Raw genomic sequence first — 16,515 nt, forward strand, 5'->3', positions numbered from 1 at the left:
ATTCATTGGCTCACCAGCTAAGTTATAGTGGCCAAAGGTAGACCTGCTATTTAGGTGGATCTATGTACTACTACTACTAATCATTTCTATAGCGCTACTAGACAAATACAGCGCTGTACATCAAAACACAGAAGATACAGTCCTTGCTCAAAAGAGCTTACAATCTAGTCAAGACAGACAAACTGGACAAGAAGGTGCATCAATACACTGTGCTCAGCTGGAGGGAATACAGATATTGGTGCTTAGCAGGTACCTACCGGCTAATTAATTTTTAAAATGTTTAATTGGTTTTTAATGACGCTTTCAATTATCATTGCTGACTAAATAAAATAAAAAAAACATTCTGGCTGCAAAACTTAGGTGGTCAGCCAATGAATATTGGCGCTAACTGGCAATGTTGCATGACAGCCTGTAACTTGGCTAGCCCCTGCCTATGAATATTCAGTGACTATCTTCTGCTGAATATTCATGGTTATCCAGCTTAGCACTATTTAGCTGGTCAAAAGCCATTTCTGACTGGTTAAATAGCACTGAATATCAAGCGGATTTATTTTATTTCTGCCCCTGGGGCTTGAAGCACTGTGGTTAGTTTGCATCTACTGGAGTTCAAATTCAGACTCTGCCTTTTAAAAATGAGAGCTCCACACAAGTGGCAGTGGAAGGGTGCAAGTTAACCCTATAGTGGGTACCTGCATTGACAAAGATATTAGGTAGGTGCTGGCACTTATGAGAGGCCACTGAAAAGTTCTCAGCCCAACCAAGAAGAAAATGACGATGGAGCCTATTTTAGCTAATTCCTCTTCTTATTTGCACTTTAGGAAATTACTTAACTTTATTTAATTATTTATAGACCACTTATAGCCTAAGGGGCTCATAATCAAAATGGAAATACATCTAAAAAACGGCCTAAATCGGCACTTGGATGATCAGTGAGACAAGTTGACAAAGTGCCAATAATCGAACTGGGTTTTAGACATATCTAAAAATGACTTAGGCCTTCACAGTGCTGCAGTATGGTCAGAGCTAAAAGGGCCGTTTCAGGAGGAGTGGCAAGGGCGGGATTTGGGCAGGATGTGGACCATCCTAGACTTGGTCATACTGCATATATAACCGAAAGTTCAACAACACTGCCTAGATGAAACTTGGACGTTGAGACTTAGGCCATCTAAAACCAGGTCTAAGTCACAAGAAGGTATCCAAAGTGACCAGATAACCACTGCAGGGGCAAAGTACAGCCCCCTACACACTCCCCCAGTGATCACTGACCCCCCCCACACACACACACAAACACACACCGCCATAAAAATCATAATAAAAATGTCATATATCTGCCTCCAGACCATCAGCACCTGGCAGCCTGGCATAGGAAAGCCTAGTAGAGCTGCACAGAGGTTGCTTAAGTGGTCTGTTGGGTGGGCTAGTGAACCATGGAGAGGAGGACCCAGGCCCATAAGCCACTCTAACCACTGCATGCAATGGAAACATGTGTACCCCCCAAAACTCTCCCAATTCCTTATATACTGCCATATAAGTGGCACCTTCAGCCATAAAGGCTATTGGGGTGGTAAACAGGTGGGCCTAGTAGATTTGAGGTGGGCCTAGTAGGTTTGGAGGGGGTGTTTTGGGGAGATCACATGACTATAAGGTTGTTGTGGTGAGATGTGTATTTATTTATTTCGATTTCTATCCCGTTCTCCCAGAAGCTCAGAATGGGTTACAAGTAGACATTCACAATCATTTGAAAACAGACTAGTCATGACAAAAAAATTGATTACAGTAGACAATAACAGAGCTTATTCTAGAGACCAGACTGGTCATAGCGAAGAGTACTAGGAGAAGTATATTGAGGAGGCAGTTTTTAATGGCCCGATTGGTGGAAGAGGAAAGTCTTTACTGCTCTGCGGAAGGTCATTAGTGAGTCTAGTGACCTGGTCTGTGTGGGTAGTCGGTTCCATAGCTGAAGAAGGAAATGGCTGTAGGATCTTTTGTACGCTGTACTCATTTGGAGGGATCTCTCTGCGGGAATGCTGACTCTTTGTTCTGCTTTGGAGCGAAGGGGGCAGTTAGGCGTAGCTTGGATGCTATGTAGGCTGGGGTTTTTTTGGTAGAATCTCTTGTGTGTCATGACCAGGGCTTTGAAGATGCATTGCTTTTTGACTGGTAACCAGTGAGCTGCATAGAGCGCTGGAGTAATGTGGTCATGGTAGCTGAGGTTGTATAGGAGTCTAATTGCTGAGTTCTGGACTTTTTGGAGGCGTTTTAGATCTCTTGCAGTGATGCCATTGAATAGGGAGTTGCAGTAGTCTAGTCATGTGTATGTGGCACCTTTTTGTGAAGTTCACAGCAGTGCCCTGTAAGGTACCCCACTACTCTGGTGCAATGTTTGGGTGTCCAGTCCATCACTTTGCTGCCCCCACCCACGTCCAAAAGGTCTTGTTCTGGGTGTTTTTGATTTGGATGAATTTTTGGATGAGAATGGAGTATAACGATAGACGACTTAGCTGTCTGGACGATCAAACGACTGGTCGTCCAACTAAATGATTTTCAAAAAAATATATATTTTAGACGTATTTTTCAGAAATGGACATTTTCCTTAGCTGACTTTGGGCTACTAGTGACTTAGGCAAAAAATGGACTTAAATATTTCTTTTGATTATGCCCCTCCACATGGTTTACATTCAGGTACTCAAGCATTTTTCCCTATCTGTCTTGGTGGGCTCACATGCTATCTAATGTACCTGGGCAATGGTGGATTAAGTGACTTGCCCAGGATCAGAAGGAGCAGTGTGGGATTTGAACTCACAAACTCAGGGTAACCGCTGGGTACTGAGGCTGTGGCTTTAACCACTGCACCAAACACTCTCCTTAAGTCTCTCTTGTTTAGAAAATTTGTATCTGTTTAGTTGTATCTATTTATGTACAGGTTTTTTTTTTTTTTTCTTTTTACACTTTATTGTTAACCAAATTGAACTGCGAGGTGTTGCAGTATACAAATAAACTTTTATGAAATGTTATTTAGAAATAACAAAAATAAGAACAAGCAACAAGATAATTTTTAGACTTTTGTGCTTATGGTTCAAATTAATCAGCTGCTCCCCACAACTGAGCAAGCCCAAGAATCACTGAGTGGAAGATATATTACTGCGTAAGTTTTGACAGAGACAGACAGACAGGGGGCCAGGGAGAGAGACAGAAAGAAAGAAAGACAGGGCATCAGGGAGAGACAGACAGAAAGAAAGACAGAGGCAGACAGACAGGGGTCCAGGGAGAGAGACAGAAAGAAAGAAAGACAGACAGAAAGAAAGAAAGAGGGCAGGGAGAGAGACAGAAAGAAAGACAGAGACAGACAGACAGGGGGCCAGGGAGAGAAACAGAAAGAAAGACAGACAGTAAGAAAGGGGCAGGGAGAGAGAAAGAAAGACAGACAGACAGAAAGAAAGAGAAAGAAACGCCTCAGCGCCCCATTGTGCTAAAAGTTTACACATCTATTCTGGCACCCATTAATGTAATGGGCTTAAACCTATGTAATGTTTGTTGTAAGGCTATCAATGTATCTATATATCGGAAAACTATGATTTAAAACTGTAACCCATTCTGAGCTCTATGGGGAGGACGGGATATAAAACCAAATAAATAAGTAAATAAACCATGAAACTTACAAGTTATTCCACCCTTTTCTTGACACTTTTCATTTCATTTCAAATCATTGATGAAACGAAAAGTGTAAAAAAAAAGTGTAGAATAACTTGTATGTTTCATGGCTCCACATCATTCTCTTCTTGGTTGGGCTGAGAACTCGTATTGTGATGTCATAATGACTTGGTTTTCCAATACTTGTGCCCATTTGCTAGATACACTTACCTCACTCAAACGAAAAGTGTCAAGAAAAGTGTGGAATACAACTTGTTCATGACTCTTCTTGGTTGGGCTGAGAACTTTTCAATAACCCCCCGTAGATATAAAAATCTGAAAATGCAGTTGCTGTGCATACTTTTCCTTTTCCCAATCCCCAGCCCACCTGCCCTCTATGATCCATAGTAAAGGGGCATTAATCAAATCACACATTTCTCTGCCTATTTTTATATTATTATTATTATTCATGATCATTTCAATATTACCTCTTTTTTAAAAAAATTGAAAAATGTGCTAATGGCAGTAGCTTTGTATTTATGACCTTGTGTCCAGTTTGACAGTGCTTTAAAAGCATCCAATAGCCCTATGCAATATTATGAATTTATATTCATTTTCTTAACTTTCCACCTAGAATAGCTCAGCTAGGTTATAAATGGTTAAAATATAAAATAAATAAATAAACCATCAGTTCTTTTGAGTTGATTGTATGTGGTTTTATTTACTCCCAGTTTCCAAACAACTGAAAATCTGCTTTCTCCAAAACAACTTGAAACCGCCTAGAAAAACCATCTCGCAAATAATTGTTTCCTTGGATTATCTCCGTGTCAGGGTCTAATCTGGGAAGCCTTCATGTTACACCTGTTGTATGCTCTGAAAAGCACACAATAGGAGTTGTCCAATAAATGATATGGGTCTTTCTCAACTGAGAAAATTTCTCTGCATTAGTTTCCTTTCATTTAACAGCTACAGCTTAAGAGAAGTTTATTTACTGTACAGCAGCTTTGGAACAAAGACAGAAAGAAGAACCCCGGAGCTCTTTCTGAAGTAACACAAGGACATATTAACATCTCATTTCTGCACTCAAGTGATTACAACCCATGTCCTTACCTGTAATAGAAGGCGGAAAGTCTGATAGGCTGCAGCAAAATTGATCTTGAGCGATGCTGCAAATTACTGTATGGCTCTGTTATAATTTCTCATCAGAGTGTCTTGAGGTCCTGAATGCACATATCTATCTGCGTGGAATCAGTGGGAGAGTCTGCTAACAGGTGCCACCTTTCTAACTGTACCAGAGCATCAAGCCTCTCTATAACCCTTCTCAACCCCTCCTTTTAACATTTTGTAACCTAAAGAGAAAGGAGTGTCTGAAAAGTAACACCCTCAATGCCATCATCAACACACTACTAATACTATCCACTTCTTTTAGATGACAAGTCTACAGTTTTGATGTGGGTGTCAACAGAACTTTTGGGAATACATGACAGAAATTTCTGAAAAATTCAATGGACTTTTTGTTTTGTAGAGGAGGGGGAGAGAGTTTAAAGTAGACGGCAGCTTCTCAGAACTTGTTTACTCCTATATATTTAAATTCTTAGTAAAACAGAGGTGAGAAAACATATTGTTTGTGAAAGCTTTTTACTAGGTAGCAATGTTTTAGATTCTGATCATCTGTTTTACTTATGTTTTATTAGCTATGTGCTGGTTTTATCAACAGTTATAAGAGCTTATCAAAATTCCAATTAAGTCCCCAAATAAAAACGGGAAAATAAAAACGCTTCCAGGAAGCGATACCCCATTTTCTCCTCTTGTTTTATCCTTCCCCTCCTCCCCTCATTTTTTAAAAAATTTATACAATGTAATTTAAAAACTTTCCCTTTCCTATTCTTCCCTTTTGTCTCGTACCCTTCGTATTAAAATCTTTGTTTTGATCCTATCTTCCCCTATTTTCATTTAGATTTTTTAATTTCTTTCTTTTTTATATATAACTTTTTAAATAATTTTTATTATTGTAAACCACCCAGATACTAGTGATGGTCGGCATATCAAAATATTAATAAACTTGAAACTTGATTAGGTAAAAAAAATGGCTTATTGTGTGTGTGTACCTGACTGTGTATGTTTACGTTGTAAGCTGCTTAGGTTTTAAGGGGTGACATTAAAAAAATAAATAAATAAAGGTGACATATCCATCCCCTTCAGTAGAGAGAATTCCTAATGAAATGTGACTCTAATATTGGAGTAAAACCCGCTCTCAAAAGAACCATAAGGATATAACGCGGTTGAGTAAGCAAACCAATGAGACTGGAGAACTCTGCGCTGCGGAGCAGTTCTCCAATCTCGTTGTTATGCTTACTCGACCACGTTATTTCCAGTTGTTATCCTTATGGTTCGCTTGAGAGCGGGTTTTAATCCAATTTAGGACCCCTGAGGAAGGAGTGTGTTTTTTGAAACACGGACCCTGTCGGGTCCCCAGTTTTCCACACAATTGGACCATTTCAGGATACAAACTGTTTTATGTTTTAATGATAGCAATTAAAGTTTTGCTTCTTATCAAGAACTTGGCATCTTGTACATTACCGCTGCAATATCCCCTTTTTTGTTGTAAATCACTTTACTCTTCATTTTTTATTTAATTTTGGAGACTTTTGACTAATCCCATCTTCTATTAAACTGCGCTAGCAGTTTGTAGCGTAGAGAGCCGTGCTGCTCCCGACACTCATAGGAACTCTATGAGCGTTGGGAGCAGCGCAGGCCATTCAGCGCAGCTCACCGCACTAAAAACTGCTAGCGCAGTTTCGTAGAAGAGGGGGTAAGTGGCACTAAGTACTAACATGTATCTGCCATCATGCGCCAGCATGCGCTCAGGAGCCATGTGCTAACTGTGGGCTCAACACATGCTTCCCATGTGCTGAAACATACATTTAATATTTTAGCATGGGGCTGTGTTTGGGGGCAAAGAGCAGGCATGCCCTGTACCACTATTGCCTCTGAGTACGAGTCCTTCACCTTCACTCCTGCCAGTAGGGGGTGCTATTTCAGTATCACACTTTCAATAGTGAGGGACAGACAAGCCCTGCAGGAAAAATACGGAACAAAAAAAGTAGAAAATCACTGGATTAAGTGTATAGCCCTCAATGAAGACTACCCTAACTTTGTTGGTCGGGCTGAGAACTTGTATTTCTGGGTTTTGGTCACAGGTTTGGTCAGCTATAAAAACATTATTACCAATCCACACCCAACTAAGTAGTGACATTATTATTTTAGATCCCTGGCATCTAATGATATACTTGATCCATTGCAAAAGAAACATCTTAATATCTTAATTGCCATAACATTACAAATGATTTTCAATAACTGGAAATCCATTCACTTACTTAATATTACTTCTTGATGGTTGGCAATACTTATGATTCATAAATTTAAAATTAAATCAGCTGAATACACAAACAGACAATTTACTATTTCTAAAATGCGGGGCCCCCTCTTAACCTCTTTGCCAAAAGAGTTGATATTTTAGGTATTTTATATAATTATATTTGCCATATAAATTTATATTAATATTATACTACTACGTATACTATTAATTTGCTATCAATAATTGTACTCCAAGTGAAATGGCAATGTTAATGAGATATGCTAATATCTCTTGTTATATCCTTCTCTAACACTGGGTTTTACTAAACAGCGCAAGTGGTTTTTAGTGTGGGCCAGCGAGATAAATGCTCCAGTGCTCATAGGAATTTTATGAGCATTGGAGCATTTACCTCACTGGCCCAAGCTAAAAACCTCTAGCACTGTTTAGTAAAAGAAGCTCTAAGACATTATTATGCAATTGAACGGTACTTTTCTTTTCATATACAGGCAGTCCCCGGGTTAAGAACAGGTTCCGTGTTTTAGTTCGTTGTTAAGTTGAATTTGTATGTAACTCGGATCCGAGTATTCCTCCCATCTTCTCCACCTCCTTGAGGCCCCTCTTGCATCCCTTTCCATCCATCCCACTATTCCTTTTCCACCACCATATCCAACATTACTCCCTCTCATCTCTCTCTTCCCCATGCATCTCTACCTCACTCCTTTCCCAGCATGTCCAATAATTCTCTCTCCCTCCCTATGTCCAACAATTCTCCTCTTTCTTCATTTTCCCATGTGCACAATCTCTCTTTCCCTCTCACTCAGACATCCAGTTCTCCCTATCTATTCCCTCCCCCACCTCAACATCTCTTTCCCTCACTCCCTCCATTTTTCCCTCCTATGGCTCGTGCTCCCCTGCCTCCCTCCATTCTGTGTCCCAAGTTCATGCCTCCTCCCTCCTTCTTTCCATCCTTTGCCCAAAGTTTGTGCTCCCTCCCTCCCGAGTTCCAACACACCATTTCCCTCTTTCCCGTGTCCTAATGCACCCTTCTCTCTCCCTTCCTCCATTCTGTGCCCCAAGTATGTGCCTCCTTCTGGCAAGTGTATACTTTCTGATCGGCTCCCACCCCCTTCCAGCCACTGCCATTTTTCTGCACAAAGCCACAAGCAGCGGCTACTATGCACATCCTGCAGCTGAACCAGACGTCAGAGGAAGCTCCTCCCATGTCAGAGGGAAGGCTTCCAGCTCAACAGCAGTATGTGCATAGGAGCTACTGCCCATGGCTTTGTGCAGAGAAACGACTGCAGCTGGAAGGAGGAGGGAGCCATCCAGAAAGTAAACACACACCAGAGGGAGGCACGTACTTGGGGCACAGAATGGAGAGAGAGGGGCACGTTGGAACTCGGGAGGGAGGGTGAGGGGCGCATTGGAATTCAGGAGGCAGGGACAGGGGTGCGTTGGGACACCAAAGATAGAACAGGACCTCCCGTTCGTAAGTACAAGTCGAATGTAAGTTGGATGTTCGTAAAACGGGGACTGTCTGTAGATGTGAATCGCTTGTTCTCTCTTTCCAAAAATACTAGGACTAGGGGGCATGCGATGAAGCTAGTAAGTAGTAGATTTAAACAAACCAAAGAAAATATTTCTTCACATAATGTGTAATTAAACTTTGGAATTCGTTGCCGGAGAATGTAGTGAAATCAATTAGCTTTGCGGGGTTTAAAAAAGGTTTGGATAATTTCCTAAAAGAGAAGTTCAAAGGCCATTATTGAGATGACTTGGGAAAATCCACTGCTTATTCCTAGGATAAGCAGCATAAAATCTGTTGTACTACTTGGGATCTAGCTAGGTACTTGGGACCTGAGTTGGCCACTGTTGGAAACAGGATATTGGACTTGATGGACCTATGGTCTGTCCCAGTATGGCAATTCTTATGTTCTTATGATTTACAGAACCTACCTAGAAGGGGATAAGAACCAACTCCCCTGTAACAAGTAATACACCTTTTACTTTAAGCTATTTATCAAATCAAAGATTGAAATAGCACTTTTACATACCATTGGTCTGCTCTCTTTTTTTGTTGGTGAAAGTGCTTGCTGATCATTGCCTCTTCGTATTTTTGCCTAGTCAACAGATTTTCTTTGGCTTCATATAGACATAGTAGAAGAATTCATTTTCTGTTTAGCCTTCCATCTGTCCAGGGTTGTGTGAGTAAGAAATTTCTTAACCACACTTTGGGATCTCGGGCAGCTCTTCATGACAATGACTTACGAATACTATTGCTTACAACTCGTTCCTATAGACATTTTAGAAAACAATTAAAGACCTGTCTCTTCTCTAAATATTTGACTGACTAACTAACCATCTTATTTTATGTAACATGCTTTTTTTTATAATCTTTTGTAAACCATGTTGAACTTCTGGTTACACGGCTAATAAGCACAATATATTATGTTATGTTATGTATTCTTATTTATACATTTTACAGTTACTAACCTCCAATTTTACTGAGCCATGTTAGAGGTTTCCACTGTGGCCCGGATGGCTATGAGCATCGAAGCAGCATCAGGGCATTTAGTGCTCCGGGCGCCTCTAGGCACTGTTTACAGAATCCCAACTTCAGAAACAAAATGCTAGGTTCCACATTAGAAATCACCACCCAAGAAAATAATCTTAGATTAATTGTGGATAATTTTCTTTTTTTTTTTTTTTTTTGCAATATTCAGGCTGGTGTGCCCCAGCTGCTAAAAAAAAGCAAATAGAATGTTAGGGATTATCTAGCAAGGAATGGAGAATAAAACCAAGAGTATTATTATGTCTTTATTTAAATTCCCGGTGTGTCCTCACCCTGAGTACTGTGTGCAAATCTGGTTGCTCCATCTCAAAAAAGATGCAATACAACTAGGAAAGACAACAAGACAGTGGAACAGATGATCTTGATACAAAATTTATTTAAATAATGGTGCAGAGATATATTCAATAAAAATTTCAAAACTACAAAATGTGGCATACTGACACGGGCCGTGTTTCGATCGTGACAACAACCTTCTTTCAGGGTCTGGTCTTTCTAAACGACAGGTTTTTTGTGCACACAGTTTTTATTGTTCTGTTTTGCAATTTTAAGCTTGAGGCTTTTAGAAAGACCGGCCTTCTTTTTCTCATATTTTTACTTACTTTCCTTATAAAATGGTGTGTTGCCTTTACAATAACTCCTTTCAGTTTTGCCCACTGCTTTCTTACTTCTTCCAGATGTTTCCATCCAGACATCAATCTCGCATCTGAACAAAATTAGTTCTTTTAAAGTCTAGAACCTTCACTTTCAAATGAGCCCTCTCTACACCTGTTTTAATATTATACCACAGCATAATAATAGCCCTACTGGGTCAGACCACTGGTACAACTACCCAATATCCTGTTTTCAACAATGACCAATCCAGGTCACATGTACCTGGCAGAATCACAAATAGTAGTAAGATTCCATGCTTCCAATCCCAGATCAAGCAGTGGCATACCCCATGTCTGTCTCAATAGCAGACGATGGACTTTTCCTCCTGGAACTTGTCCAAACCTTTTTAAAACCCAGATATGCTAACCATTTTAACAACAATCTTCAACAAGTTCCACAGTTTAACTATTCATTGAGTGAAAAAAATATTTCCTCCTATCCATTTTAAAAGTATGACTATGTAACCTCATTTAGGGCTCCTTTCACTAAAGTGCATTAGGGCCTTAACGCGCGTATTAGCGTGCGCTAAATTGCCGCGTGTGCTAGACCTTAACACCAGCATTGAGCTGGCGTTATTCTAGAAGCTTACCGCACGGTTTAGCGCACGGTAATTTCGTGCATGCGCTAAAAACGCTAGGGCTCCTTTTACGAAGCCACGTTAGCGGTTTAATGCGCGTAATAGCACGCGCTAAACTGCCGGCCACGCAAGCCGCTACCTCCTCCTCTTGAGCAGGCAGCAGTTTTCGGCTAGCGTGGGGATTAGCGCGTAATAAAGAGTCACATGCGATAAAGCCGCTAACGCGGCTTCGCAAAAAGAGCCCTCAGTGTCCCTTAACCCCTCTTTTACTAAGGTGTGCTAACCGATTAGCGTGCGCGCTAAATGCTAACGCATCCATAGAATATAATGGATATGTTAGCATTTAGCGCGTGCTAATCGGTTAGCGCACCTTAGTACAAGAGGAGGGTTAGCCTTTGCACTTTCTGAAAGAGTAGAAAATAAATTCAGTTTTACTCATTCTGCACCATTACACTAGGATTTTGTAGACTTCTATCATATGCCTCCTCAGCCCTTTCTTTTCCAAGCTGAAGAGCCCTAGGGCTCCTTTTACTAAGGTGCGCTAGCGTTTTTAGCACACACACTAAATTACCATGCGCTAAACCACGCGGTACGCTTCTAGAATAACACCAGCTCAATGCTGGCGTTAAGGTCTAGCGCAGTGTTCGTCAACCACCGGTCCATGGACCGGTGTCGGTCCACCAAAATTTTCTGCCGGTCCACAGGGCCAGCACGTGCATCAGGCCCAAAACAGTGTATCTGCGAGCCAGCTCCCTCTTCCTCACTGATTCAGTGCACAAAGCCACAGGCAGTGGCTCCTACGCGCATCCTGCGCCTGAACTGGAAGCCTTCTCTCTGATGTTGCAATGTCAGAGGGAAGGCTTCCAGATGCGGCACGGGACGCTCAAGGAGCTGCTGCTCACAGCTTTGTGCACTGCATCAGTGAGGAAGAGGGAGCCGGCCTGAAGATAATATCAGGGGCAGCATAAAATGGCCAGGCGGGAGCAGGCCAGAATGTAAGGCATAGCATGGAAGGAGGGAGATAAAGGTAGGGGGGAATGATTTTATTTTTGAATTTAGTGATTGAATTATGTCAATTTTGAGAATTTACATCTGCTGTCAGTGTGCTTTATATAGTTTAATTTTGTGGTTAACCATTGTGTGTTGTTAAAAAGATTATATTGTGTATCTGTGAAAAATGAATGGAAAAAAATAGTGTTACAATTAGTACTATTATGGGGGCAGAATCTGGCTCACGACTTAGCCCGGTGTTCTTCAACCGCCGGTCCACGGACCGATGCCGGTCCACAGAATAATTCTTTTATTTCTGCCGGTGTAAAAAGGTTGAAAAACACTGGTCTAATGCACACGGCAATTTAGCGCGCACTATTCTGTGTGTTAAGGCCCTAACGCACCTTAGTAAAAGGAGCCCCTAATCTCTTTAGTCTTTCCTCATATGAGAGCAGTTCCATCTTCTATATCATTTTGGTCATGCTTCTTTAAACCTTTTCTAATTCCACTATTTTCTTTTTGAGATATGGCGACCAGAACTGAATGCATAACATTAGCATTCGCATTCCCGTCACCTGCAACTGAAAGCTAATCACCATCAATCAATAATCACACAACTCAGTTTTATTGGAATAAATATTTGGCCGCAGCTTTATTATCTATCTGAATATTATCTTCACTTACAATACAATCTGTGTCCAAAAACCAACAAACCCCCAATGCATATTTCACACACCCTAAGGGAGCTATTCGGTGTCGAAACTAGCTCCCGTTAAGTCTTTAAATTTATAACATTCCCCCAAACATGGCCCAGGGTGACGCAAGGCCATGCTTCCCCTCCCCTCAAACATGACCCACGGTGACGCAAGGTCATGCTTCCCCTCCCCCCAAACATGATCCACGGTGACGCAAGGTCATGCTTCCCCTCGCAGCGGAATCACATACGAGTGTCACATTTATTTATTTATTTATTAACTGCTCATCTCCCAGATCCAACTGGGCCAAACCCCATTTTCCGCCACAAGCGGTGACAGCCTCGAGCTTGTCACCGCTCCCCCACCACATAAGCAGCGGCCAACAGCTTTAAAACAAGTCTCCAATAAAATTGGCCAAACCTATGCCTGAAAGGTAGACAGCATCAGGACAATAATGTCCATGGAAAATAGCTGCAACAAGCTCATGAGAAACCACTCTAAACCCCACATGCTATCCATAACTCCAAAAGCTTAGTATTAAACCCACTCAATAGCAACCATGTCCCAATCCTCCTTACACACTCAATAGAGGACCAAACAAAACAAAAAGGGGTGGGGGCATTAGGGAAAACACAGACAGCAGACAACAGATCCTGCCTCAGGGGCAGTATGAAATCCTCTCCCTTTGCTGAACAAATGTCACAACCCACCAAAAGAATCATAAGGGAAGCAGAATAGAAGATTAGGAAACTGTCTTTGCTGGAAAAGGATTAGCAAGGGTCACTCCCAACAAATGCTCCATATACCTAACCATAAAATCTATAGTCCATGCCCCACTGGACTCAGAAACAGCTAAGAAAATCCTCACCAGCCCAATAGAATGGTAAACAAGATATTGCACATTCCCGTTACTCCACACATACGTATAAAAGAATCCAAATTCCTGATCCTTCCAAGAAGGTGACCGGGGAATAGGCAATTGCATTTAACCTGCAGTTAACCCAACATCTCCAGACAGCTACCCCGTGAACACAATAGCAGGTCGAGAAGGTGCCAGTTTACCCACTCGATAATCTGCCCAGTACTGCAAAAAAGGCTAATCGCCAGAGCACCACTACAAATCATGAAGTGCACACATCAAGCAATACTGCAAACAAATGTCACTAAACCCTCATACAAAAAACAAACAAACAAGTAAATCCTGCACATGGACACCAGATCACACGCACCCACAACCAATTTTATAACTTCCAATTTCATAACTTCCATAAAATCCCCACACCAGCAAATGTCCAGTAAACCATCTTCTAAAATCATCCTACAAACAAACAATACAGTACTAATAGAACATGCGGCTGCTCCATATGAGAAAGGAGCAATGCACCTCTGGCACCCAAAATTGCAGAAAATGAGTCAAACAAAGCAGTTTGGCTCTCAGCATCTATCCAGCACCTTGCAGTTCCTCCAGTTTGAGGACACAAGCAAAGCCACTTAGAAAAAACATAAGGACAGATAAAGACCAAAATGTCCAGTCAGTATACCCCTCCACAGCAACAATTAACTCCTCTCTCCCAGAGAGTCCATGTGCCTATCCAATGCCATCCTGAATTCAGAAACTATTTCATGCATCTACCTCACCTTCTGTAACAATGTAGTGCCATACCGTACTGCAGAGCCCAGCACTGCTGCACTGCATCCCCTGCCCTCTTACTTGGATTTGCTGTCAAATAAAAGGGGAGTCATCTCATGCATACTGAGGCCACATAGGTATTTAAACATCACTATTATCTCCCTTCTCATGCCCCTCCTCAAAGTATACAGATGGAGATCATGAACTCAGTTCCCATATGCCTATAGGACATAGACCATCAACCCTTGTAGTAGCCTTCCTTTGAACTGAACTTAAATGTACACAAAATTCACAAGGAGGTCTCACCAAAATTTGTAGAGGGGCAGCAAATTTCCATTGTCCTGCTGGCCATACTGATTCCCATGCATCCAAACATCTGTCTAGCTTTTGCTAGCACTGTTACAACCTGGTTGCCTCCTGAAGTTCATCACATACAATCACACCAAACCCACACTCCTCATTCGTACACCATTCCCTTGTGGTTAACAATGCAAATGCATGACCTGGCATTTCTAAACATGAAATCTGAGCTGCACAATATGAAGCCATTCTACAAACTTAAGCCCATCCTCGTTAGGCACACCATCAGGACTGTCTGGTCCATTAGCCTCCTACAACAATCCCACTTACATAATTGTGAAAAGAACAAGCCCAATAACAAACCTTCAAACACACTACCGATAAGATCCTCCCTTGGCATAACCATCTCCTGGGACCACAACCCACTGACACCTTACTGACCAACTAGTTCCTGCCCCAGACCACCAGTGGAGCCCCCCATACTGAGAACACTGAGTACGATATGCCTATGAAAATTGTAAAATTACTAAAATCAAAATACACCATATTCACCACACTCCCCTTATCTAATGCCAAGATCACCCAAAGAAAGTAAGCAGATTTGTTGATCCAAATCTGTCTCTAGTGAATCCCCAAGCTCTGTTGTAAAAGTGTTTCTATTGAGATACTTACCAAAAAGTCAAACTTACCGGTCTGTATATCCCTAGTGCTGCCTTTTCTCCATTTGTTGTGGAGGGAAACCATATTCTCCCTGCTCTATTCCTGCATTACCCACTCCCTACTCTAGAGAAGCAGTGAGAAGGTAGTCAGCAGAGTCACCAGAACTACCCCCAAATTCTTGCAGTACCCTTGGATGTACCAGCCATTCCCCTCGTGGTATCCACCCATAGTTCTAACGAACCCTCACAAACCCAAGCCACTGAAAATCGATCAGGGTTTATTACACCTCCTGCCCCAGTCACATGAGGTGTTTGTACACCCTCCCCCCCAAACACTTCAGCTGTGAACCCAGAACAGAAAATATTAGTGAAGAAGTCATCTATCTCCTTACCAGCTGCTACTTATTGGCCCCTTGTACCCTTGGGTTCCACAATGCCACTTTTGCATGTCTTCCTATCCCTAATAAATCTAAAAATGTCTTGTCCCCCATCATTACCGTGGCAGCTATTTATCCTTCCATCTCCATCTTTACTTTCCAGACTACTCGACCAACCCCCTCCCCCCCTTAACTCTATCCAATAGTGCTTCTGATGCCTTGCACCTTATAAGAACAGAAGAACATAAGAATTGTGATACTGGGACAGACCAAAAGTCCATCAAGAACAGTATCCTGTTTCCAACAGTGGCTAACCCAGGACCCAAGAACCCAGTGAGATCCTATAATCCAAATTCTATGCCCTAGTAATAAAATAGAAATTATGCTGCCTATCATAGGAATAAGCAGAGGATTTCCCCAAGCCATCTCAATAAGGCCTTCTCGATTAGGAAAGTACCCAACCCTTTTTTAAACCCCGCTAAGCTAACTGATTTCACCTCATTCTCCAGCAATGAATTCCATAGATTAATCACATGTTGTGTGAAGACATATTTATCTGGTTTGTTATAAATCTATTACTTAATAGATTCATTGCACATCCCCTAGTCCTAGTATTTTTGGAAAGAGTGAACAAGCGATTCACATCAACCCTTTTCATTGCACTCCACTCAGTATATCCTATACATGACATACACAATAGGTTGTTACCCTTACAATAACTTTGTTTAGGTTTGCTCACCAGTTACCTAGATGATTCCCCACTAACACCATAAAAACTTTTACCCTTTAATTTCTCCAGCACAAATAAACCAAATCCTCAACTTTACTACAATGAACCCTCTCCCTTTCCACAGAGACAGACATCAAGAAATCTATTTCCCCCTAACACACACACACCACACACCCAGAAAAACACCACAAGTACATAATATGAATGTACCTGAAACACCAAGAACAGGTCATCTCCAGCTGAGCTAACAAATCAGGACAGTTGACACCATGCTGAATCATCACAGAAAGAATGCCAGACACAGGAAGATCCAAGAGACCCAGAAAGGCCACAGCACAAAAGGAAA

At 41.6% G+C, this 16,515-nt stretch overlaps 1 protein-coding gene across 1 annotated transcript in view; it reads right to left on the reverse strand.

Annotated features, from left to right (window-relative positions):
• LOC117365422 (cytochrome P450 2F3-like) overlaps positions 1-4,911 on the reverse strand; it is a 64,817-nt gene extending 59,906 nt beyond the window's left edge. The window contains exon 1 of the mRNA XM_033955863.1: positions 4,741-4,911. The gene's annotated coding sequence lies outside the window, so the exon portion shown is untranslated. The remainder of the gene's footprint in view (positions 1-4,740) is intronic.
• Between the last annotated feature and the right edge of the window lie 11,604 nt (positions 4,912-16,515).

Source organism: Geotrypetes seraphini, chromosome 8 (assembly GCF_902459505.1).
Source record: "Geotrypetes seraphini chromosome 8, aGeoSer1.1, whole genome shotgun sequence".
NCBI classification, from domain to species: Eukaryota; Metazoa; Chordata; class Amphibia; order Gymnophiona; family Dermophiidae; genus Geotrypetes; species Geotrypetes seraphini.